The 25281-nt window shown below is 38.2% G+C and overlaps 1 protein-coding gene across 6 annotated transcripts in view; it reads right to left on the minus strand.

Annotated features, from left to right (window-relative positions):
• UNC5D (unc-5 netrin receptor D) overlaps positions 1–25281 on the minus strand; it is a 547698-nt gene that overhangs the window by 128782 nt on the left and 393635 nt on the right. The gene's annotated exons all lie outside the window — the stretch shown is intronic.

Consider the following 25281-nt stretch of genomic DNA (forward strand, 5'->3'; position numbering starts at 1 on the left):
TAAAAATCTCTTAAGAGTACCCTTGTTTCCTATAGATCCCTTTCCTCCAAGGGATGGCCACAGTCTATCTAAGTCTTTTGTGTCATTGTCCTAAGAGAGAAAACCACAGGGTAGAACACAGGCATAGGTCCGATTAGCCGACATTTCTAGCTGGCCTCACAGACTGGCCAATTCACAGTTCTTACTGGACCGGTGTCTGTTTAAACTTTGCTGTGGGTCTGCTACGTAAAAACCAGATAGGTTTTCCTTTCATCTTGTTTTATGTCCTGAGAGCCTGGTTTTGTGACCAGTGAGAATATTCTCTCGGGTTTTTGCCAGCAGAAATGCACAAGTTGTGTGGCCCATTGAGTAGACTGATGTTTTAAGACTGAGGTTCACAAGAGCACTCTCATTGTCCAGCCATACCAACCCCCAGGGAAACTTTGTCATACGGGTCCCAGTCTATTAAGGGCCTTTGTCATCTCAATCTCCATTGCCTTGTTAGTGCTGGAAAAGTCTCATTCCAGTAATGCCTACCTGGTTGCCACAGATTGGTGGGTCTATGACCAGAGGTGTCTCATGACCCCATGAGGGATCACAGACACTGTTTCTACTATACCATTTTTACCAACCATGACCTGAAGGTCTCTGCTTTCTTAGGCTAACTCTGGAGTGAACTCTCTGGATAAGGGCTGCATTATTTGCACTCCTCTTTAGGATGCTTCTTGCATCTTTAGTTACATGATAAAAAAGGCTTACTGTTACTGGTAGGGGTGCCAGGGTGGCTCAGTTAGTTGAGCCTCTGACTCTTGCTTTCAGCTCAGGTCATGATCTCACGATTTGTGAGTTCAAGCCCCACATCAGTCTGTGCTGACAGTGGGGAGCCTGCTTGGGATTCTCTCTCCCCCCTCTCTCTGCCCCTCCTCCATTCTCTCCCTTTCTCTCTCAGAAATGAATAAATAAACTTAAAAAAAATAAGGCTTACTGGTTTGAGTTGCTATAGAGATTAATAGATCCTGTGCATCAATAGCCAGAGGTTTCTTTTGAAATAGAAAAACTTCAGTATTAAAAAAAATTTTTTTTAGAGTATTCTAAACAACTGTCCTATTGGTACCTATGATACACAATTAAAAGGTAGATATAAAGGAGCATAACGGCTACCCTTGGGCACTCCCGTAATAAGAGGAAAAAACAAAAATTAAACTTAGAACATAATTCAAGTCTATATTCAACATAAATTTCCCCTTCTTAAAATCCAATCATATCTCTTCCATTCCCAAACTTCTCTACCTTCCCCAGGAAATTCCTTAAACAATCAGTTGCCTGTTTCAGCTTCCCTTTCCCTACAAGATTTACAGAGCACTCCAGCCTCATCTCTAGGCCCAGGGTAGACAGTGTTTTTCTGTCCCTTGAACATGTAAATCTTACCATGTCTTTGACATGTAAACACCCCAGGAGGTAACTAACACTTGTTTGAAACTAAAAGGGGGTAGTGGAGGTGGTGGTGGTTGAGAAGGAGGAGGGGGAGGGGGAGGAGAAAACGAATTAGAAAAGAGACCCGTTAAAATGATAAACAATAGCAAAGCTTACTGATGGTCACTATGTGCACTCAATATGAGTACTTACATATATGTTTTCACACTCAACAATATTGTAAGGGGTATATAATTATCTTCAATTCACAAGTAAGGACTGAGAGGTTAATTAGCTTGCCCAAAGTCACAGCGCTGCTATGACAAAAAAATAATAAAGAGACCATTTTCAAGTAAACAACAACGACAACATACATACATGCAATAATACAAACTGCCAAAAAGTCTCTTTTGCCCAAACTCTAGACCACAGCCTCATTAAGATTACCATGTCAAGGACAAACACAAATCCTGAAAGTTTTCTCCACAAGTAGTAAAAAACTTTACTCATCTGAGCAGATAACTTACTCCAACTATTATTTATACATTAGTGAGTTTTATATTGTTATACCTGTTCATGGTTAAAATTTTAAAATGGAAGCTTACAAGATCTCTGTTCATCTGCGTGTTTATGTAAGTCTATGTAGGTCCTGGAGAGACAGGGATCATAGGAAGACGCCCCTGGGAACAGAGGAGCTGGCAGGTGCCATCTGCTTCCTCCACAGCCAGCATCAACACAAGGCCACCTGTGGGAACCAGCCATATGACTGCATTCACGACGTAACTTGTTTCCAACAAGCCATTGGATCCACCCTTCCCAACAATGTGGGCCTCAGTCCCTGAGCTGTGGGTCCCCTCCCCAAAAAGACCAGCACAAACCTTGCCAACACATCTCCCCACCCGCATGCTTTGCGTGGCCTCATTCTTAGCTGCAGTGGCGGCCAGGCTGCGGAAGACCAGTATGTACCTTGTTAACATTGTGCCTGCTGCCCACGTGGAGTGCATCACCCAGGCCAACCTGGCCCCAACAGCCCAGCAGCAGATCTCACTTGGCAAGCAGACCAGCATCTACTCCATCAACCGTGTACCCCATACCAGCCCACTCCTGGGGTAGCACACATCCTCTCCTATACACCCTCAGATGCAGCCCATCCAAAGTGGTGCCACGAGCACTGTGTGCGCAAGCAGCTCCTACAGAAGCCAGCACCACTCCAGAGTGACTCCTTCCCTGGGTGAGGGGGAAAGAACCACACACACCAGTCAATGCCGGCCGGCAATGTCTTGGAGGCAGACAGTTGGTCTGATTGCAGGCCCCACCCACCAATGAAAACTTATCAAAGGACAACACAGGGAAAGTGCCCTGGGGTTTGGAGCTACTACGTTTCTAGCAAATGCCTGATCGACTCAACTCAAGCTCCAAACTGGTACCCTAACACCACGGGGACCAAACACTGCCCACAAGATATAACAAGAGCCACTGAAGACAACAGGACTGAAGGACAAAGTGGACAAGACACAACAGCAGAGTGCGCACAAAGGAAGCGCCCCTGAAGTGCCAGGTTCTGGTGAACAGGGGACACTGCCTGTTCCTCTTCACAAGGCTACTACTTTCCAAAGCAGAAGATGTAGCTGACTTTCCTAACAGACAGAAAGAGACACAAAGAGTTAGGCAAAATGAGGAAGCAAAGGACTCTGTTCCCAATAAAAGAACAGGACAAAACCAAAGCAAGAGACCTAAGTGAAACAGATATAAATGATATGCCTTACGGAGAATTTAATGTAATGATCATAAAGATTCTCAATGGACTTGAGAAAAGAATGGCAGACATCCATAAAACCTGTAACAAAGACATAGAAAACAAACAAAAATCAGAGATGAAGAACACAATAAATGAAATTTAAAATATACTAGATGAAATAAGTAGCAGGCTACAGGAAGCACAGGAATGAATTAACAACCTGGAGGACAGAGTAACACAAACTAATGAAGCTGACCAGGTGAGAGGAAAAAAAAAAAAAAAAAAAAAAAAAAATATATATATATATATATATATATATATATATATATATATGCAAAATGAGAACAGACTTAGGTAGCTCAGTGATTCCATTAACTGTGATAACATTCACATTATTGGGATACCAGAAGAAGAAGAGAGAGAAGAGGGGGCAGAGAATTTATTCGAAAAAATAATAGCAATAGCTAACAAGTTCCCTAATCTGGGGAAGAAAACAGATATCTAGATCCAGGAGAAACAGAGATCTCCCAACAAAATTAAACCAAGGAGGTCTAAACCATGACACATAGTAATTAAAATGGCAAAAAAATAGCAATTAAGGAAGGATTTTAAAAACAGGAAAAGAAAAGAAGGCTGTTTCATACCAGGGAATCCCTATAAAGCTATCAGTCGATTTTTCAGTAGAAACTTTGAAGGCAAGAAGACATACTCAAAATGCTAAAAAGAAACCAAAACCAAAACCAAAAAGCCTGCAGCCAAGAATACTCTATTATCAAGCAAGGCTATCATTCAGAATAGAAGGAGAGATAAAGAGTTTCCCAGACAAACAAAAGCTGAAGGAGTCCATGACCACTAAATGAGCTCTACAGCAAATGTTAATGGAAGTAACGTTAAGACAAGTAGGAAGCATAAAAGCAGTAAAAGTATCATATCTGTAAGACTCACTCAAGGGACTCACAAAATAAAAGGACATAAAGTATAACACCATATGCCTATAATATGAAGGGTGGAGAAAAGTAAAGAATGTGTCCAAATAAGCAACCATCAACTTAATATATACTACTATATAGAAAAGGTTGTATACAAACTTAATGGTAACCACAAATCAAAAAACAGGAACAGGTATACAAAAAATAAAGTCAAAGGAATCCAAGTGTATCGCTAATGAAAGCCAGCAAACAACAAGAGAGGGAGCAAGGCAAAAACAACTAAAAACAAGTAACAAAATGGCAATAGGCACATACCTATCAGTGATTAAATTGAATGTAAATGGACTAAATGCTCCCATCAAAAGACACAGGTAATTAAATCAATAAAAAAAGCAAGATCCTTTTGTATGCTATCTGAAGAGACTCATTTTAGACCTAAAGATATGCAGATTGAAAGTGAGGTGATGGAGAAACATGTATCATGCAAACAGATGTCAAAAGAAATCTAGGCTAGTGATACTTAACATCAGACAAGACAAAGACTATACCAAGAGACAAAGAAGGAAACTATAATAAAGGGGACAATCCACCAAGAAGATGTAACAAGTGTAAATATTTATGTACTCAACATGAAAGCACCCAAATATAGAAAACATTTAATGATGACGACAACAACAATAACAACAACAAAAACTAATTGATAGGAATACAGCAATAGTAGAGAACTTTAACACCCCACTTACATCAATGGACAGATTATCCCTACAGAAAATCAACAAAGAAACAGTGACTTTAAATGACACACTAGACCACAAGGATTTAACTGATATATTCAGAACTTTGCATCCTAAAGCAGAACACACATTCTTTTTGATTGTACATGAAACAGCCTCCAGAATAGATCATATATTAGACCACAAAACAAGCCTCAATAAATTCACAAAGTCTGAAGTCATACCATGTACCTTTTCTTTTTTCGTTTTGTAATGTTTGTTTGTTTTTGAGAGAAAGAGACAGAGCACAAGCCAGGGAGCGGCAGCAGGGGAGGGGCAGAGAGAGGGAGACACAGAATCTGAAGCAGGCCCTAGGCTCTGAGCTGTCAGTGTAGAGCCCAACTTGGGACTTGAACTCAGGAACTGAGGTCATGCCCTGAGCTGAAGTCAGACACTCAACCAAATGCACCACCCAGGCACCTCCCCTGCCATGTACCTTTTCTGACCATAACACTTAAACTAGAAATCAACGATAAGAAAAAATCTGGACAGACTATAAATACATGGAGGCTAAGTAACATGCTACTAAACAATGAATGGGTCAACCAAGAAATCAAAGAATAAAAAATTACCCAGAGAGAAATGAAAATCAAAATACAGGGGCACCTGGGTGGCTCAGTTGGTTAAGCATCTGACTTTGGCTCAGCTCATGATTTCACGGTTCATGTGTTCAAGCCCTACATTGGGCTCCATGCTGATAGAACCCAGAGCATGCTTCAGTTTCTGCGTCTACCTTTTACTCTGCCCCTCCCCAACTTGTGTTCTGTTTTTCTCTCTCTCAAATATGAATAAAGATTTTTTAAAAAAGGAAAGAAAATCAAAATACAATGTACAAAATGTTTGGGATGCAGCAAAAGCAGTTCTAAAAGGCAAGTTTATAGTAATACAGTACTACCTGTAAAAGAGCTGTAAAAAAGCAAAAAAAACAAAACAAAAAAAACCCCCAAAATCTCAAATAAACAACCTAACCTACCTCCTAAAGGAGCTAGAAAAAGAAGAACAAATAAAATCCCAAACCAACAGAAGGAAGGAAACAATAATGATTAGAGCAGAAACAAAGGATATAGAAATTAAAAAAACAAACAAACAAAAACAACAATGGACTGGATCAACAAAACCAGGATATGGTTCTTTGAAAAGACAAACAATACTGATAAACCTCTAGCCAGATTCATCAGAAAGAAAAAGAGAGACAGAGAGAGAGAGAAAGGACTCAAACAAAATCACAGATAAAAGAGAAGAAATAACAAATGGTAAGAAAAAGTACAAAGGACTGTAAGATAACATTATGAAAAGCTACATGGCAACAAATTGGGCATTCTAGAAGAAATGGATAAATTCCTTGAAACATATAAACTACCAAATCTGAAGCAGGAACAAATAGAAAATTTGAACAGACCAATTACTAGCAATGTGACTGAACAGACCAATTACTAGTGATGCAATTGAATCAGTAGTCAAAAAACTCCCAACAAACAAAAGTCCAGGACAGGGGGCTTCACAGATGACTTATATCAAACATTTAAAGGAGAATTAATACCTGTTATTCTAAAACCTTTCCAAAATACAGAAGAGGTAGTACAACTTCCAAATTCATTCTATGAGGCCAGCATTACTCTGATACCAAAACCAGATAAAGCAACTACAAAAAAGAGAACTGCAGACAGATATCTCTGATGAACATAGAGGTAAAAATTCTCAACAAAATATTGGCAAATGAAATCCAACCATACATTAAGAGAAAATGGTTTATCATGATCAAGTGGGATTAACTTCTGGGTAGTAAACATGGTTCAATGTTCACAAATCGATCAATGCAATACATCGTATCTATAAGAGGAAGGGTAAGAACATGATCATAGATGCAGAAAAAGCCTTTGACAAAATACAACATCCATTTATAATAAAAGTTCTCAACAAAGTAGGTTTAGAGGGAATACACCTCCACATAATAATGACCTTATGTTAAAAAAAACAAAAAACAAAAAACAAAAAAACCTTCAGCTGACATACTCAATGGGGAAAATCTAGAGCTTTTACCCTAAAGTCAGGAATAAGACAAGGATTTCCACTCTCACCACTTTTATTTAACACAGTACCAGAAGTCCTAGTCATAGCAATCAGACAACAAAAAGAAAAGGCATCTAAATCAGTAAGGAAGAAGTAAAACTTTCATTATTTACAGATGACATGGTACTATATATAGAAAACCCTAAAGGCTCTGCCAGTAGACTTATAAATGAATTTATAGTATTATGTAATTATATCATAATTATATCATAATTATATTATAAAGTAGCTTATAAATGAATTCAGTAAAGTCACAAAATTAACATATAGAAATCTGTTGCATTTCTATACGCCAATAAAGAAGCAGCACAAAGAGAAATTAAGAAAACAGTCTTATTTACGATTGCACCAAAAAGAATAAAATACCTAGGAGTAAACTTAACCAAAAAGGTGAAATATTTGTACTCCAAAAACTATAAAACACTAATGAAAGAAATTGAAGATGACCCAAATAGAAAGATACTCCATGCTCATCAATTGAAAGAACCAATATTGTTAAAATGTCCATTCTGCCTCAAGCCATCTACAGGTTTAATGCAGTCTCTATCTAAATACCAACATTTTTCATGGAACTAGAACAAATAATCCTAAAATCTACATGGAATAACAAAATAACACAATAGCTAAAGCAATCATGAAAATGGAAAACAAAACTGGAGGTATCACAATTCCAGATGTCAAGATATATTACAAACATGTAGTAATCTAAACAGTATGGCACTGACACAAAAATAGACACAAAGATCAGTGGAAGAGAATAGAAAGGCAAGAAATCAACCCACGATTATAGAGTCAACTAACCTTCAACAAAGGAGGAAACAGTATCCAATGGGAAAAAGGCAGTTTCTTCAGCAAACCGTGCTGGGAAAACTGGACAGTTACATGCAAAAGAATGAAACTGGACCACTTTCGTATATGTCCATGAAAATGAACTTAAAATTGATTAAGTACCTAAATATGAGACCTTACACCATAAAAATCCTAGAAGAGAGGATAGGCAGTAATTTCTCTGACACTGGCCCTAGCACCATCTTCCTAGATATGTTTCCTGAGGCAAGGGAAACAAAATCAAAATTAAGTGGGTTTTTGTTTCTTGGTTTTTGGGGTTTTTTTGGTTAGAAAAGGTTAGAAGTATGGATATGCATTTTTGTTGAGAGAAATAAAAAAATACTTTGCCCTAAAATGAAGCTGGTTAATTTTGAATAGAAGGGAGGAAAATAAAGAATAAACTATGGATACAGAAGGTTGATGAGAAAGCAAAAGATGAAATTGTGTGGTCACGTTGGCTAAAAACTGAATTGTTATTATAAGTTTTTATAATTAATTTTTAATCACAATAGTGTCTTTATGCAAAACCGAAACTTAATTTTACTTCATCTGCTAAAAGGACAAAGTTTTCTTGGACAAATGATCTGCTCTTGATATTCGGTAATGTTTTCCTTTGCATTTTAAGTAATGTGCCTAAAACAAAGATTTTGTTTCTTGACAAAATCATTTCCTGTGTTTCATATCAAGTCTTTGATTATTTAAGAAGCCTGGGTCTCATAAATACAGAGAACTGATGGTTCCCAGAAGAGAGGGGGTGAGGGATGGGAAGAATGGGTGAAGGGGTGTGGGAGATACAGGCTTCCAGTCATGGAATGAGTAAGTCATGGGAATACAGAGTTCAGCATAGGGAATAAAGTCAATGGTATTGTAAAAGCACTGCATGGTGACAGATGTCCACTAAGAACACGTCCTCCTTCTAATAGAACACAATTGGAAACATTGATTATATTACCGAAGCTTTGGCTAGAACGTCATATTTAGAATGAAAGAAATGTACAAAGATTCAGATGTACCCAGACAGCTTTTAAGGAACTCAGGTTGACTTTATGGAGTCAAGAAGATCCTCTGGAAAAACTGGCCTGGTACCTTATTTACAGAGTACTCACCAGTCTTATCAGGTGAGTGACGAAGGTCACTTTCTGGCAGGTGCAAGAACCTCAGGATATTTTGGGGACCTTGAGAAGAGACAAATTAACCCAAATATATATATGAACTGCAGGTGTAATTTGATGGCAAGTTCTTGGTATGGCTTCCTATCCTCAAGAAGCGTTTGAAAGTTCAAGTGGAGATTCCTTACAAAAAGTTCCAGCAAAGTGGATTAAAAGATTCTGTATGGCCAATTGTTATTCTCGCTGCCCTTATGTAAATAATCAAGCCGACCTTATTGAAATGATGCAATGGCAAACCAATCAGTCTTCCTGGTTATCTTTGATAGAAATGGGGGAGATTGTAGCGAGAAAAAATATGTTTCAGTAGACCCTGTAACAATACATACTTGTGGATATTAGATTCTAGTTCTGTTAATTGTCCTTGAGGTTTCGTTTTTTACCTGTACACTGAACTGAATCCTAAATTCTTACTGTTTCCTCCAATATTTGGCTACAACTCTCCAAACTAACACTTTCAATTTTTATCCCACCCTTATGACTTGGCATTAACTGAGAACTAAAACTGTTTTTTTTGTTTGTCTGTTTCAAAATCATGCCAACTAAAATTGGTCCACTTGATATAAACTTCAGAGAAATCACAACAGGTCATGTATAGATAATCTTCATGCCTGTTGCTGTGTGGGCCACTCAGAAAGGTCACCGGAGATGTTCAAACTGTAAACCAGGAAAATCTGTCAGACTGCTACTGCCAACCCTCACTCTCTCTGAAGAGGGTTTGAGTTTGACAGCGAGAAATCTTCTTGACTGGCTCTCCTCAGAACTCAAAAACTGGTTTATAATTTGCTCCAATCACGGATCATTGTTTTTGTTTCCATAAAATTTCCTTATTAAACACCTGATTGCTCACACAATATAGGCCTAACTTTGGGAGCCCAGCTGTGTATCACTTCCTAAAACGAGACACAACTGTTTAACTGAACTGACTAAAAGATTAATTTTCATGACTAAAAGATTAACTCAATGAAATACCGGAGCAAACTAACAGCTCAGCTTTCAGTCTGTGTAATTTCTAGGGAAAAAGTTTCAGAGGAGGTAAATGATGGGGTTCAAAGCCGGAGCCCAGAATGTTCCATCCTAGTAGGCAGATTATTTCAAGCTGAAGAAAATCAAAGCCAACAGACTCAAGAAAAGCTTTTTACCTCTCCTTTAACTGCCTAAAATAATTTAGATAGGGAGCCTGCACCAGAAAGATGGTTCATCTCTGAGATAGCATTTTATGTCAGACTTACCTGCATGCCACGGCAAACATTTGTTTACCAGGCATTTGATCCTCCCATCCTCCTATAAATGGTCTTCCTCCCCTTTTGAACTCCCAGACCATTACTTGGTTTCTCCTTGGCTCAAGATGGTATGCAAAGCTGAATTGCTTGACTGTTGGGGGGCTGCTCATTTCTTTGTGGGGCCCTCGTATGTACATAATTAAATTTGTTTTTCTTGGGGCACCTCGGTGGCTCAGTCAGTTAAGAAAGCTCAGACTCTTGGTTTCGGCTCAGGTCATGATCTCATAGCTCATGAGTTTGAGCCCCGCATCGGGCTCTATGCTGATAGTGCAGAGCCTGCTTGGAATTCTTTCTCCTTCTCTCTCTGCCCCTTCCTTGCTTGCTCATGCTCGCTCTCTCTCGCTCTCTCTCTCAAAATAAACAAGTCAACTTAGAAAACATTAAACTTGTTTTTCTCTTGTTAATCTCTGTTCTATCAATTCCATTATTATTTCAGCCAAAGGAACCTAGAAGGGAAGAAGGACAAAGTTTTCTTCCCCCATAAGGTCATAATTTTGTGCGTGTGTGTATGGGGGTATGAGCACATGCACGCCTGTGTGTTTACAAAACTGTACCTTGAAGATTTAAATTAAAGGGTAAATACAGGCTCATAACTGCATCGCCACAAGGAAGTCCGCAGTCCCCATAAAATGCAACACAGGTGATTAATCTCAGCAGACCTCCACAATACCCATAATGCATCCTCTCGTTTACTAGTTCCACTTTGTGCGTGTATGCTTCTGTGATCATATTGTTATGTCATCAGAATAATAAAAGACATAAATCTTCATTTCACAGAATTGATCACAAACCTAGGGGAAGAGGAGGTCACTTTACCTGTGATATTGTCTAAACAAATCCATGGAGGGATCTTGAGCTGTTTAATCATGGCACTGTCATTTGGTTTGGGTAAGCATATTTTCCCTTCATTAGATTTAATATATAATCTCATTATAGAAACCTGACACTCTGCACTGACTCTCACTCATAAATCAGCTTCTACTTCTATTCCTAAGGTCCAAGAAAAGGGGGCGGGGAGCAACAAAGTGTGATAAAAATGCAAAGCATAACATAATTTGAGCCGTTCAGATAATACTCCCTTGCTGCTGCACTTCTTACTTTCGTTGTTGATTTATCCTTGTCGTACTGCCACGTGGACTATCACATGGACTTCCGCTTTTCTATGAAATCAGACAATATTTCACTCATTAATCTTCCCAAAAGGTCACTTCCTAACTCCCCCCACCATCTGATCACATCAGCTATTCACCTTTTTTTTTTTTTTTTTTTATACACATATATATGATGTCATGCAACGCCTAGGCACTCTCAGACCACGAACGCATCTATTTACAGAGCATCTATGACATGTCTTGCACTTTGCCTGCTGTTAAATGGGATGGAGAAGTAGAAGATGTATTCCCTGGCTTCAAAGGTGATGTAATACATTTTGGGGGGAAAAAAAGTATCATAATTTTAATCCCAAGTAAAGAGGGGTTTGAAACACTGGTATGTACAGGCTGACATACCTACAATGAACAGACATCACTTATAAAATAAATTATGTGGCGCAAGAGACTTCTGCCTAAAAATTTTTTAAAGAGTTTGAAAACAAATAACTTCCTGGGGCACCTGGGTGGCTCCGTTGGTTAAGCGGCTGACTCTTGGTTTTGGCTCAGGTCATGATCTCCCGGCTTTGTGGGTTGGAGCCCCCAAATGGGCTCTGCAGTGGCAGTGTGGAGCCTGCATAAGATTCTCTCTCACCCTCTCTCTCTGCCCCGCCCCCACTCCCGCTGTCTCTGTCTCTCTCAAAAGAAATAAACTTAAAAAAATAATTTCTTGTATAGATAAAATGAAGTTGTTTCTCCATTTTTAAAAATGTTTAATTATTTTTAAGAGTATGAGTGGGGAATGGGCAGAGGGGGAGGCAGACAGAGAGAATCCCACTGTCAGTGCAGAGCCTGATGCGGGGATCAAACTCACAAACTGTGAGATCATGACCTGAGCCAAAACCAAGAGTTAGACACTTAACCAACTGAGCCACCCAGGCACCCCTGTTTCTCCATTTTATAATATTGTGACCCCTAAAAAAAAAACATTAGTCTATCAAGAACACATGTCTTATGTCCAAAGAGGAACAATATCGACCTAAGCAGATGTGAATTTACTAAGGATGAAAAAGATATTAAAAAATGTATTTGTTGCCTCACACATAATGTTAAGATGCAATCTTGTGTCACACATATGTAGTCATTATGTCTTTGATAACAAGTTACAGAGCATATTATTCAAACCTCTTGTCTTGATGATGGACTTTTCCAAGCTCATTTAAATTTTCGTTTTACTGGGGCACCTGGGTGGCTCAGTCGGTTAAGCGTCCGACTTCGGCTCAGGTCATGATCTCACGGCTCGTGAGTTCGAGCCCCACGTCAGGCTCTGTGCCGACAGCTCAGAGCCTGGAGCCTGTTTCAGATTCTGTGTCTCCCTCTCTCTCTCTGACCCTCCCCCGTTCATGCTCTGTCTCTCCCTGTCTCAAAAGTAAATAAACGTTAAAAAAAAAAATTAAAAAAAATAAATTTTCATTTTACTTATGAAGTTTTAATAGTGTGTCTGGTTGGTCCACTAATATTTTGAAAATGAAAAATTCCTCTTCTCTTGATTTCAAATGTATAGAAGATCTGCTAAATTTTAAAGACTATAAAATAACACAATCTCAGGCAAAATGCCAGAAATAATCAAGAATTCTAATTTATAACTGGAACATAGCCCTTCAGGTTATTTGGATAAAAACTATAAATCTTTATACTGCCCCCTTTTGCATATGGACATTAATATAAATATATACTGTACCTGGTCTGACCAAAGGTGCAAAAAAAACAACAAAAAATTCCAAGCTATTTCAAACTTTCAACAAGATCTATGTGTAGACAGAGAATGGGCATTAAAGAACAACTGGTTATATATAATATTATATATAATATATACTTGTTTTGGGAGGAGTGTATGTGCATGTATGTATGTGTGTCTGCCTATTGTATTTTTTTAAAGCTGCTGGAAGATGGGAAGAATGAGAAGGCATGTGTGCACTTTTCCTTCTATAGGTTAACAAACGATAGCAAATTCTACTCTAGACTGTTGCTAAATCTTCTCTGTGTGCAGTCTAAACTGAATAACTCAGACTTTGAGAAATGTACTGTGACTGGCACTTATGTTCCTGGGATTGCAAAAGTAAGGGGAAAGAGAGATGGATTCTGGGACTGAGACCAAACCTAACAGTGATGGAGCTTTGGGGTCAAGCACCCCAAAAAGGGTTAAGGTTTACATTATGGAAGTTCAAAAGAAGTAAGTCTATGGTCTGACTTAATGATAGGGAGGGAAAGCAAGGAAAGATAGGAATTAGGCTATGTTTAAGAAGGGAAGCCCTGTGAAGTGATTAACTCTTGATCCACTTACCTTGAATGATGAGGAAAATAATTTTTAACTGGCCCTATTCAAATTTTTTTTTTTTTTTTGCTTTGATTGTGTATACCATGCTATCTAATTGAGTTATTCTCCTCGTAATGATTTGTCCCTTCCTCCGCAAAATTCCTAGAGCACTTATTCTCCACACCTTCAACTGGGACTTGTTATCTTTTATCTTATATTATTAATTACTCTTTCATAAATTCTGTCTCCTCAACTAAACTGGAAATTCTGCAAAGGAATGAAGTGTATCTCTGGGGATTCCAATATCTAACTATTGTTTATTATGCTGCAGTTATTATTAAAATGATGACCCCATTGCTTCATTTTGTGAATAAATGCAAAATGATTACCATCCTTCTAACAGCGCAGCTGAAATAAAAAGGAGTTAGAGAGATGGTTATACAGTCCATTATTTCCATGCACAGCTCCTTAGATACCAATTAAATACCTAAAGAAATGGGCATTCGCCCAATACCACCAATTGAGAAGACAATGTATATGAATACTCATTACAGAACCAGACGACTTAGATCTCAATAAGAGAAGATGACACTCTTTTTGGCTAATATCCAAGTGATAATTGGCTAACACCAGATGAACAAGAAAAACTTAATAATAGAGAGAGACAGTTTAAGCAGTTTTAGGATCCACGTGGAGTAACTGGTAATCTCATGAACCCTAAAAAAATTACGCTATGAAGAAACTTCTGTAATATTATTACTATTTTTGTTATCAAAAAAAAAAAAAAAAGAAAAGAAAAACTGAATAGTTGAATTTTATAAGCAAGCATGCTATATACCTAGTTACTTATTTCTGTTAAACACCCTGGCACAGTCAATCCATTTAATCGACCTTCTATGTCACAAAGGACATCTTGCGCTCCATTTTCGTCACCTTGAGTCATAGGATTTCAGAGGTGGTAGAGCCATCTAGCCAGGGTAGAGTTTATCTAGCTTAGTCCCCTTGCTTTTGATCTGAGAAACCTAGGGGCAAAGGAGCGACACAAGTTACTTGAAGTCACATGACTAATCTGTAATTGCTGGCCTAGCATATTAATCAAAGTTAGCCACTCACATCAAGGAAAGACATACCAAGCTCTGCCAAAAAAGAAAAAGAAAAAGAAAAAAGCTGGGAATGCTGGTTCTATGACAAAGTGGACATACAGGGAACCCCTTATTAGTACAGAGTAACTAAAAAGCTAGATAAAATATGAAAAAGCATTTGAAAGCATAACTAGCCTGGAGATAAAGTAAGATAAACAATTAGAAACCAGGTATCGCAAAGTGTTTTCTGGGTAAGTGAGGCTAGGAACAGGCATTTTCCATCGATATGCCTTCTAGCCCCTGGGGTAGTGAGACACGCATCCAGGATGGGACGAAGCCTGACATCCAGGTAGAGTAGGAGGCCATCAGAGACCCTGGCATAAAGCAGGTGCTGACAAAGGGCAACACCTCATTGAAGGTTCACCAGAAAAAAAAACACAGTTGGAGCTGACACGAAGTGAAACAAAAACAACAGGTCTCTCCTGAGAAACTTCTTACCCAAAGCCCATTTTCCAAAGAGTGAAGCCAGGATTCGTAGGATAAGAAAAATCTCAGGAAGCATCAAATGAGAAGCATCCCTAAGTACCTCAAAGAAACAGTTTACAAATATTATCTAGAGAAACACATTCTAAGCACAGGCCACAAAGAATTCCTACAGATGAATTTCAACAAACATGAGCTCATCATAAAGGAAAGAAGTCCTATAAATGAATCGGCAGAAACAAATGAAAAAAAAAAAGATTTGATTTGCAAGACCGATTATATATAATGAATAAGTACAGAAAATAATATAGTCTCAATATATTTAAATAAAAGAATATATGAAAGTATAATACATGAAAACAAGCCTATTAAAATTGATCAGGAAATTCTGAAATAGAAACAGCTTACAGAAATGCAAAGTATTCAAATTTAAGACTCATGAATAAATTGAAAATAAAAAATTTGGCAGGAGAAGAGAAATTCTGTAAACTGACACACACAGATCAAGAAATTACATGCAAAGAAGCAGCAAAAGAGACAGGAAATAAGGCATATATAATCAAGTGGTTAAGAGGAGTGGGGAAAGAGAATAAGGTCTAACACAGTTTGGTCCAAATGTGGTCCCCAGACTAACAACACTGGCATCAGCATATTCTCAAGACACAATATGGACCTATATGGTCGAAAATGTATTAAATTAATGAATGACACCAACCCTCAAGAAGTTGTGTTGACTCAAGAAGTTCAATTCATCCTGAACAGGATAAATAAAAAGAAATCCACACTTACAGTAAAAATAAAAATAAAAAAAATAATAAAACACCAAAGACAACAACAAGATCTTAAAAACGGTCAGTGAAGAAATTCGATGTAGAGTCACAGGAAATCATAAGAAGACAGTCTGGCCTAGAGAGAGATCAGTCCAGATAAAAGAAGATGAGAGGCCTAGAGAAAAGATTTCTTTAAGATAGTAACATTCACTGGACGCTCAATACCTAACATGCTGGAATATATAAAAAGAAAATTTTCATACCTGCTAAAAATCGTAGGGGTTGAATGTTTGATATCACATAGAAAGGTAAGAAAATGAAAAAAAAAAATAAGGTTAGGAAAACAATATATTGTGCAATAAAAGTAATCCTGCTATACTTATCTGTGAACAGCTTTTATATATTCCTGATATAAACAATCATATAATGACCTAACATAGTACAACCATATTGGGAAGACAGGCACTGGAAAGTGTGCATGTATGGCGTAATGAGGGCCAACAGGGAAAAGGAAGGTAAATCCTCATTTTCTATGGGCGATACAGTGAGTGGTAACTCAATTTGAGAAATTAAGACACAGTAGTTGAAACAGGGATAGAAATGCCAAAAAAAAAAAAAAAAAAAACCCACCAAAAAAAACCTTAAATGGTAAGTAGTTGATTCTGTAGAGCAATAAATAGGTTTTACTTTTTTAGCAAGCTTTCTTCAACCAGTTGATTGTTTAAATACAAACTTAACTTTCATAACATGCCATATTACCTTCCTGCTTACTAGCAAAAAGTTGGAAGTCTGAAAACAAAGTGTTGCTGAGTGAGGCCATAAGGATCAGTCATAGCTGGTTAAGAGTTTACTTTTGTATAACCACTTTGAAAAAGAATTTGGCATGGCATGGCATGGCAAAGTTGGATAGGCACAAACTCGGTTAGCCAGCTTATTCTTTTTTTTTTGTTTAATATAATTTATTGTCAAATTGGTTTCCATACAACACCCAGTGCTCATCCCAACAAGTGCCCTCTTCCCTGCCCATCACCCACTTTCCCATCCCCCCAACCCCCATCTACCCTTAGTTTGTTCTCAGTCCTTAAGAGTCTCTTATGGTTTGCCTCCATCCCTCTCTGTAACTTTTTCCCCCCTTCCCCTCCCCCATAGTTTCCTGTTAAGTTTCTCAAGATCCACCTATGAGTGAAAACATATGGTATCTGTCTTTCTCTGTATGACTTATTTCACTTAGCATAACACTCTCCAGTTCCATCCACGTTGCTATAAATGGCCAATTTCATTCTTTCTCCTTGCCAAGTAGTATTCCATTACATATCTAAACCACATCTTCTTTATCCGTTCATCAGTTGATGGACATTTAGGCTCTTTCCATAATTTGGCTATTGTTGAAAGTGCTGTTATAAACATTGGGGTACAAGTGCTCCTATGCATCAATACAAATCAAAACTACAATGAGATATCACCTCACGCCGGTCAGAGTGGCTAAAATGAACAAATCAAGAGACCATATGTGCTGGCGAGGATATGGAGAAATAGGAACCAGCTTATTCTTAGGTATGTTCCCTAGAGAAACTCTAGGTATATCTGTGCAGGAAACATGTCAAGAGTGGAAATAATAGCACTGCTTGCATATAAAGCCTGGATATGATCCAAAGGATTTTTTGTTTTAAGTTTTTACTTAAATTCCAGGTAGTCAACATACAGAATAGTATCATTAGTTTCAGGTGTGTCAATCACTTCACAGTGGTTCAACAGTTCCATACAACACCTGGTGCTCCTCACAAGTGCACTCCTTAATCCCCATCAACAGTTTAACCCATCCCCCCACCCCCCTCCGTCTGGTAACCATGAGTTTGTTCTGTATAATTAAGAGTCTGTCTCGGGGCACCTGGGTGGCTGGCCCAATCGGTTGAGTGTCTGACTTCTGCTCAGGTCATGACCTAGCGGTTGACAAGTTCGGGCCCCGCGTCGGGCTCTGTGCTGACAGCTCAGAGCCTGGAGCCTGCTTCAGATTCTGTGTCTCCCTCCCTCTCTGACCCTCCCCTGCACATGCTCTGTCTCTGTCTCAAAAATAAATAAATATTTAAGAAAATTTAAAAAAAAAGAGTCTGTTTCTTGGTTTCTCTCCCCTTTGTTCATTTGTTTTCTTCAGTTCCACATATGAGTGAAATCACATGGTATTTGTCTTTCTCTGACTTATTTCGCTTAGCCTAGTACCCTCTAACTCCATACATGTTGTTGCAAATGGCAAGATTTCATTTGATGTCGAGTAATATTCCATTATATATATATAGATATCTATATATGTGTGTGTCTACATATATATACATATATACACACACACATACATACCACCTCTTTTTATTCATCAGTCGATGGACATGTGGGCTATTTCCATAATTTGGCTATCGTAGATAATGGTGCTATAAACACTGAAGTGTACTTCTTTGAATTAGTATTTTTGCATTCTTTGGGTAATATCTAGTAGTGCGACTGCCGGATCGTAGGGTAGTTCTGTCTTTACCCTTTGAGGAACCTCCACACTGCTTTCCAAGCTGGCTGTACCAGTTTGCACTCCTACCAACAGTGCGAGAGGGTTGCACTTACTCCGCCTCCTCGCCCAACACCTGTTCCTTCTTGTGTTGATTGTAGCCATTCTGACAGGTTTGTGAAATGATAGCTCATTGTAGTTTTAGATTTCCTGGATGATCAGTGATGAGGAGCATCTTTTCATGTGTCTATTGGCCACCTGGATGTCTTCTTGGAAAAATATCTACTCAGGTTTTCTGCCCATTTTAAATTGGATTATTCATTTTGGGGGCTGCTGAGTTGTATAAGTTCTTTACATATTTTGTATACTAACCTTTAATCAGATATGTCATTTGCAAAGATATTTTCCCATTCTATAGGCTGCCTTTCAGTTTTGTTGGTCATTTCTGTCGCTGTGCAGCAGCTTTTAATTTGATGTAGTTCCAAGAGTTTATTTTTGCTTTTGTTTCCCTTGCTCTGGAGACATATATAAAAAGAAGTTGCTATGGCCAATGTCTAAGAGCTCACCACCTGTGTTTTCCTCTAGGATTTAATGGTTTCAGGTTTCACATTGAAGTCTTTCATCCACTTTGAATTTCTTTTTGTGTATGGTATAAGAAAGTAGTCCAGTTTCATTCTTACGCCACACAGTTTTCCCAACATCATCTGTTGAAGACACTGTCTTTTTTCCGTTGCATATTCTTTCCTCCTTTGTCAAAGATCAATTGGGCATATAGTCATGGGTTCATTTCTGGGGTTTCTATCCTGTTCTATTGATCTATTTGTCTGTTTGTGTCAGTGCCATACCGCTTTGATTACTACAGCTTTATTATATAACTTGAAGTCCAGAATTACGATGCTTCCAGCATTGCTTTTCAAAGGTTCTTATGTAGGAGAATGACTACATAAACTGTGGCATATTTACCTAGCAGAACAGTGTATAGCAGTGAATATGAATGAACCAGACTCATCTATATCAACTTAGATGGATCTCAATCATATACAATTTTATGAACAAAGACCCCGAAGAGTGCAACTTCACCTACATAAAATTCAAAATTAGACAAAATAGATTAGGGATGTATCCTATATGTAAAGCAGAACAAAAAACTCCAGAAAATAAAGGAATGAATAGCTCAAATTTCAAAACGTAAGTGATCTTTAGTAGGAAGAGAAATAAGCTGCAAGGCAGGGATGGGACTGGAGGGGTCGGTCACCCAGAAGTTTTATTTATTTATCTTTAAAATTTTTTTTACATTTATTTATTTTTGAGAGACAGAGAGAGAGCACAAGTGGGGGAAGGGCATGAGAGAAGGAGACACAGAATCTGAAGCAGACTCTAGGCTCTGAGCTGACAGTACAGAGCCCGATGCAGGGCTCAAACTCACAAACCGTGAGATCATGACTTGAGCTGAAGTCGGATGCTTAACTGACTGAGCCACCTAGGTGTCCCCAGAAGTTTTATTTTTTAAACTGTTTCAGTGAATTTCCTTATTCTTATTTAAGCTGAAACTGTAAGTTACATATAGGCTTTATAGTTCCCATTAAAAAAAAAAAAAGTAAAGCATAACTTGATTCATGCCACATACCCAGATTTTGATTTCTCAAAATGTCTGATCTGCAAACTTGGCTCTCAACTGACTTCACTTCCTGCTTCTGTGTTCTCTTCATTTATATATCTTCTATGGTGACTCTTAGCTTCTAACCTTGGGTCTCTCCAGGTAGGCTTTTCTTCTTTTTCTTTGGCTCCCTATATTTACATACAACCTTCCTGTTCCGGCCTGGCCCCTGCGAACTCCTATTCACATACACAGTTTCCGGGAAAAAAAAAAAAAAAAATCCTAGCTGGACTGACCCAATTTATGTATAGATTTCAGAAAATATGAAGGTTGTGTGTCTTTACTCCCCACTCAAGGTCGTCATTTAAACCACACTAACTCTGTTGTATCAAGCGATACAACAGGGGCCACACAACATGAACATAGCACGATCTCCGATAGATGCGGAAAGTTCTATGTGCAGAGCCTAGCTCATGCCCACAGAGCCAACCCCCTGGCAAGCTACTGAGAATATAAGACCTTGAAGGGATTATTAAGGAACAAATTATTTTAAAAAGCCTAATTCTTGATAAAGTATCTCTTTCTCGTTGAAAATCATCAGGACTTGCATAGATGCTCATTAGCAGTTGCAAATTCTAGTGCCCTGGCTCTTTTCCTGCAACTGTGGGTCCAGTCCTACATCAAAAAATAGCAACCATTCCCACAGTGCCTCCACTTTGTAATCCAGGGTACTGACCATTAAGAACAGTGAAAAATATTCCTGCTCTCAACAATCAATCATATCAGAAATGGCTTCATCAAGACTAATGCAGGCTCCTGACAACCCACAGGAAGTTAGTATGACCTCAGAGAGGAAGCAGGGAGAGCCAGGGGATAAATGACCACAAGATTCACACCAAGTCACTTACAGAGCAGAAGCCAGAGCCTTAATCATCAACTACTCTCTCTTCTCAATTCCTGGTGCTGTGGAATTATTTGCCAGATATGGGTCACTGTAGTTGCTTTTCTTTTCTTTTTTTTTTTTTTTTTAATTTTTTTTTTTAACGTTTATTTATTTTTGGGACAGAGAGAGACAGAGCACGAACGGGGGAGGGGCAGAGAGAGAGGGAGACACAGAATTGGAAGCAGGCTCCAGGCTCTGAGCCATCAGCCCAGAGCCTGACGCGGGGCTCGAACTCACAGACTGCGAGATCGTGACCTGAGCTGAAGTCAGACGCTTAACCGACTGAGCCACCCAGGCGCCCCTGTAGTTGCTTTTCTTAATCCCCATCTTCATGGTCTGAGCTGAGGGTTTGCAACTTCCCTGGTCTGTTCAATATAACAGTGTTCCTATATTATTTTGAGAAGTTTTCCCCATTCTAGAAATATTCTCATCCAATGATTCTAAAAATCTGATTTATAAATGTGATTATGGAAATGTGACAAGATTCCTTTCCTTTGTTCTTTCTCTAAGAATGTAATTTCAGTGACAAGCTAAGTCTTCATATGTGACAAAAATGCAATATCATCTCCTGCGGATAATTCTTGTTCTTGACATTGCATTGCCTCACTAGAGCCTATCCAGTAGCTTGCATAGTGAAATCAGTGTGAGGTATTTTACATGATCGTCACTTGACGAGGTGGTATTTGCCCTGTCCAGTAGACTTCTGGGACACACCCTGCCAAAGTATAATGAACTCCAACTGTCAATGACATAGCTTTACATTATTAGTTCTTAACTTAAGTATCGCCCACAGTTCTCACTTTAACACTTGTTCTTTGCAGCTTCTCTCACTATTGACTTTAGAAGGACCTGGGGATCTTTAATTTCTTTAACGATTCAGGCCTGTGAGGATATTGTGAGAGTGGATGCCCATGTTCCATTTGTTAATGATGTTAACAGTCACATGATGAACATTATTGCAGAGTATGTGGTTCAGGCCCTAGATCTAGGCCATATAATTACATCATGACTGTGTACTTTAAAGATGTGATCAAATGACTAATGGGAGACCACATTCTATAAGGAAGAGCAACTTGGTTCCCTCCCCCCCCCACCCCTCCGTTTTAATTGGAACACTCACTCCGTCCTTCCTTACTGCAGATGCTGTACGATGATTCACTGTTGACACAAGGGACTACAGATAGTTCAGATAGTTCAGTACATGTCTGTGGCACACTTTCAAGTGATACACAACAGAGGGATCAGTTGACTTCCCTTACTCTCTAGTAAGAAATAAATGACCTGACTATTGCTGAAACTCTGGATCCCTTGACTATTGTTCATGGGAATGAGAACAGCAAATTATGTGAGTTGTCTTTTGAATAGTACTTTATCTTGCTAACCTGGGGAGTAAAGATGAAGAGAAACACAAAGCCTTGCTTTCTACAATGCTTATGTAAGCAGATTTCTCAAATCTAGATCAACAGATAAAAGAAGTCCAAAGCCATTGTCTAAACTTATTTCTAGTTTGTCTTCATTTATAATTAACCAGGAAGTGCCTGCACATTGCCAATAGATAAACTGTGAAAAAGGACAACTACAGATAAAATGTGGCAACTGTATTTTTGCATAATCTACTAAGAGAGCATTTGTCTATATAGCATTCATTTCAAAGATCAGGATCTGGAAAATATAGAAAACTAATGCAGTAAATCAATAAAGTTATTGCATACCTCCTGTCCCTTAACATGAAGATTAAATATTAAAAAGACTGAGTAAAATTTACTAAAAAAAATATAATACTTGTATAATGTTGGAGGTTCCAAAAGAAACATAATTGATGCACATAAATGGACAGGTTCTCTCTCTTTCTCAGATAAACACACACACACACCATAGGAGCTCAAAACTAGGATCTTTAATGTTAATGAAGCATCTTGATAAATGTACCATGGTCAGAAAAAATAAATTATGTCCCACTGCTGCCTTGTGTGGTCCTTGTTTTTGATTACAACAGCAACTTGAATATTTCTGCACTTTGTATAAAAAGCAATAGAGTCTACATGTGATTATGTTTAGAGTTATAGTTAACCAGGAAGGCTGCAGATATAAGACATTTTCTCTTGATAAACAGTTACTTTCAAAGAGTACATTTTTTGTTTGTTTATAAGATGCAGGTGAAGGCAGACAGATAGAAACATCATTAAGATCTGCTAATGAATCATCCTACTATTTGCACTGGGAATAAGCGTTTGAACTCAATGCTGCATCTATGTTTGAAGAAATATAATTATTGGTTAACAAATGTGTTACATTTAGGTGGTAGGGCTGGATGAATACTAACTACGAGCAAGCACAGGGTCTGTTATATTAAAGAAAAAAAAAGTACATTGATGGCAACATTCCATTTTCACCTAAGCAAATACACATTTATATTATGTTAAATATATTTATCAAGTCAGAGTTACCGTTTTAAAATTAACACTGTTCTTTTTCACAGATAACACATTTATTATAAAAACCGTAGAAAACAAAGAACAAATACTCATCAACGATTCCATCATTCAGTGATAAACACTGTTTATAAACACTGTTATAATTTTGGTGTCTTTGCTATCTGTCTTATATTGTAGATGCACATCTGATTTATATGTATACACATACTCCTATTTGGAGCAGAGGGAAAGGTATATGGACATACAGAGGCACGAATCTTTAAGTACTACAATACTGTCATTTAATTTCCACCTCCCCCAACACATTACTGACAAATATCAATCATGCCACCAATGTCCATAATTTACAATCCTAAGTGTTTCAATGACCATGTTGAAGCACTGTAGTTAGTGGTAATAATGTCCAAACTAAAGACAACATAAGGAACAGAGACAGATAATGGTAAGTGGATTTTCATGGGCTCATGAGCACTTCCCAGTGTTCTTCCCAGGGCTCTCTCTGCTCCATTCTGAAGTCTTTGACTCCAATGGCTTCTGACATGTCACGACTTTTTTTTTTTTTTTTTTTTTTAAAAACAAGTTTTATCTCTTTAAAGTGAAGTGTGTTTCTATTTGATTTTTCCACATCTAAATAGGTAACCCTTGCTTCTCAACTTCACTTGCTCCTTAATTATCTACACATTTAAAGCAGAGATTGTATTTCATCTGCCTGTTCCGGAACCAGCATAACAGCTGACACATTTTAAGTACTCAGAATATGTTAAATGTGCTCAACTGTATGCGCCAGTTCCCTGCATTAAATAAAAACTTTATTTAATATTACTCTTCTTTTTTTTCAGATGTTCTCATGTCACATATTACTCCATGGGTCAATAGTCTCGCTGAACTCAACAGACAGAAGTTGTTATTGCTTTGGGGGCATTTAAGTGGCTTAGTAGGTTCAGTGTCTGACTCTTGATTTTGGCTCAGGTTATGATCCCAAGGTTGTGGGATCAAGCCCACATCAGGCTCCGTACTGAGGCTCCACAGCCTACTTAAGATTCTCTCCCTCTGCCCCTTTCTTCCACTCGTACTCTCTCGCTCTCTAAAATAAAATTTTAAAAAATGTTAAAAAGTAAGTTATTACTGGTTTTATTTGGGAATTTGTTGTTATTTCTGGTATTGGTTTCATTTTGGAACACCTTAGCACAATCTCTTGAGTATAGGAGATGTATTTACATATCTTTTAAAAACAAAACTTAAAAATAAAATGTTTTTAGAGAATTTCAGCCCTAAAAGAACACAGACCTCACTCTTATCAAGGACCAATAAATAGGCTAAGAAAGAAAGACAAGAAAGACAAAAGACAAAAGAAAGACAAAAGAAAGTTGGGTCTCAGTCATCATTCTCTGACTTAAATGTCTCATTTGTCTTGACCTGGACCCCCAAGAGTCTAAGAGGGCAGAAAAGAGAACAAAACTCTCAGCATTATAATGTAATTTCTGAAACACACCCACATCTACTTGAAACTGTCCTAGTTCCTCTCTGCTACTGCAAGAAAGCGAGGCTCCAGATTTTCTGCCCAGGAAAACACCTCACTTAGATTACATTTGCTGAAAAAGAGAGTGGCAGTACTCGACACAAGTGATAACTCACTCAAAAAAAAAAATGTATGTGTACACACACACACACACACACACACACACACACACACGATGGAGAAATGTTGCAAGTGGGTAAAAGGATCTTATGGTTTGCATGCAACTTTTTCCTCCAGTTTCTTGCATTGTTCCAGGAAAGGGTCACCTAGAGGCTAAAACTGCAAACCAGGCAGCCTGAGTGCATCTTCTGAACAGAACACAATGCATGCCCAATGGACTCAATAATTGATTAATTAGGAGACCAGGCTGCTGCTTC

This window comes from Panthera tigris, chromosome B1, assembly GCF_018350195.1.
Source record: "Panthera tigris isolate Pti1 chromosome B1, P.tigris_Pti1_mat1.1, whole genome shotgun sequence".
NCBI lineage: Eukaryota > Metazoa > Chordata > Mammalia > Carnivora > Felidae > Panthera > Panthera tigris.